This window comes from Belonocnema kinseyi, chromosome 2 (assembly GCF_010883055.1).
Source record: "Belonocnema kinseyi isolate 2016_QV_RU_SX_M_011 chromosome 2, B_treatae_v1, whole genome shotgun sequence".
In the NCBI taxonomy this organism is placed as follows: Eukaryota; Metazoa; Arthropoda; class Insecta; order Hymenoptera; family Cynipidae; genus Belonocnema; species Belonocnema kinseyi.
The window spans coordinates 31,264,211-31,266,653 of NC_046658.1; the positions used below are offsets into that span (position 1 = coordinate 31,264,211).

The 2,443-nt window shown below is 45.4% G+C and overlaps 1 protein-coding gene across 4 annotated transcripts in view; it reads right to left on the bottom strand.

The window, feature by feature from the left end:
* LOC117167978 (ATPase inhibitor mai-2, mitochondrial-like) overlaps positions 1 to 2,443 on the bottom strand; it is a 16,813-nt gene that overhangs the window by 2,973 nt on the left and 11,397 nt on the right. The window lies entirely within an intron of this gene.

The following is a 2,443-nucleotide window of genomic DNA, read 5'->3' on the forward strand; positions in this document are numbered from 1 at the left end:
GAGGAACAAAGTATCTGCAACGAACATCCTTGCCGTCCCGGTACTACTCTATTCATTTGGAGTAGCTCCATGGACGAAGAACGAGCTCAGATCTCTTGATATGGGGACAACAAAGGTTATGCACATGAACAAAAGCATGCATCTTAAGTCTTCCGTTCCGCGACTGTACATCTCACGCCGTCAAGGGGGTCGCGGAATATTAAGTCTTGAATGTCTTCACAACAGGATTATTCTGGGTACAGCAAAAAGAATTGCAAATGGAAGAGACCCTCTTCTTAAAATGTTCAGGAATGACGAGGAAGTAGGCAAAGGAGCATTTTTGTACAAAGCAGCGGAGGAGGCTGCTGAAACACTCGGACTTGACTTCAGTATTAGGGGTGAGCAAAATGCATCAAATCTAATTCTCTCCAGCGCAAAGGTGTCGTATAGCGCTTCTATCGACGAGCTCAGGGTCTTCAGGGATGCCATTAAGTTTTCCTCGCTTCAAATAAACCTTGGCGCATTTGTCTAACTCAAATTACATTCCAATTTCCTTAGTTTATCGTTTGACAATCCCTAGAGCTAGATGTAGTTTCTTTTTGTTTTTAGCATAGATCTTAAGATCGTCCATGTAAAATACATGAGTGACCTTGTACAGTCGATCTGCAGGTTTGCCGCAGATGTACCCGTCGGATTGGCGAAGTGCTACAAATAGTGGCAATAATGTTAGGCAAAAGAGGAGTGGGCTCATGGTGTCGCCCTGAAAGACACCTCACTGAAAAGTGAACTTGTTAGTTGTCACACGATTTTTTCCAGATGAGATAGTAAATCTGGTTTTTCCAAAGCGACATCAATCTCTCTATGCAACTAACGATTTGCGGATGAAACTTTAAGCTTTCCAAAAGACAGATGATAAGTCTATCGGGGTCGAATCGAAAGCTTTCCGATAATCAATCCAGGCCATCGATAGGTCACGCTGGTAAAATGCTGCATCTTTGCAGACACATCTGTCGATGAGCAGGTTCTCCCGACACCCCGCTAAGCCTTCCTTTGAGCCTCGTTGTTCATACATTTCTTGCCACACAGGTTCAATTGCCCGAACAATCCTATCATTTAGGATAGATGTGAATATTTTATACAGTGTGTTCAGACAAGTGATTGGCCTATAATTCTTTGGGTCAGCTAAGTTGCCTATTTTCGTTAGGAGTATTGTGCGCCCTTTCAGGAACTACTCCGGAATCGGCTCTTCCGACTTTAAATATGAGGTGAAAATGCGGGCCAAATGCTGATGGTTTGAAGGAAACTTCTTCCACCAGAAGGTTTTGATACAATCTGATCCCGGAGCGGAATAGTTCTTCATCCCTCTTCATAACTTTTTCACCTCCTTGGTAGTGATGGGTGGGCATTCTTCATCAGGTGTTATGAGGGCATTACACAGCTCCTTGAACCTGTTTATATTTTCTGAGTCTTCATCCAATCTATGCTGCACTTCGTAGACTTCTCTACAAAATACTTCGACCTCCTCTGGTTTGGGCGGGTGGTCGACAGTAACTGGAAGGTCTTGGAAGAGTCGAGATGGGTCAGAGAGAAACTGTTGATTTTCTCTGACCTGTCTCTCCCTCCGCTCTAGACTTCTCTTAGCACCAGATAGTAACAATATGCTGTCTAATGGTCAGCAGCTTTGACTTGTTTAGTATGTGATAACGGGTCCGAAGTTCGTGAGCGAACTTTCGAACCTTGGCGGTAAAATTCCGGCCAGATGTGATGTAGTAAATCACACACTGAGTACGGGACGCGTACTGTCTTGCCCAACCTATCTTCATGGCAAGTTGATGCATTCGTCTTTTTGTCTTTTGATCAACCTTTGGTTTTGTTTTACGGTTCGCATCGGCCAAAGCTCTCGCTGCATTATACACATAATAATTGATTGTCCATAGGTCGAATTCTTTGGAAAAATGTCTACGAACCTCGTCATCCATTTCAGCCAGATCTTTAGGCTTGAGAGAAACCTTGGTGTTCATGTTTCTCCGGGTCATAAAGCATCGCTTATCCTCTATCGGATGCCTGCCCGCGGTTGGTCTTAGTGTCGCCTCTCTTTCTCTGTTCCCGGCTTGTTCAAGCTGTGGTAGAGTAGGCGTTTCGCTTACATAGCCACTTTTTTGGAGTAGTTCGGCATGGTTTCGCAGACTTTGATGCGAAAAGTGCAAAAGCTCCGGGTGTTTCTCGCACCACAGGGCATGCAGCCGTGCCATGTAACTCCGTTTAGGGGCCACACTCGCATCGTAGCACTCTAGCAAGTCGTGATTCAGTCGCTCCGTCCACCTGAAGGTCCCGAGATTCTGCCGATCCATCGCATTGAATACATCTTCATTGGCTCCCCTAGCTCTAGAGTGGTCGGCATTGTTGGCCGACCCATTGTCGGGAGCTCTGCGCGTTCTGTTGTTTTGAACCGCACTTACTACAA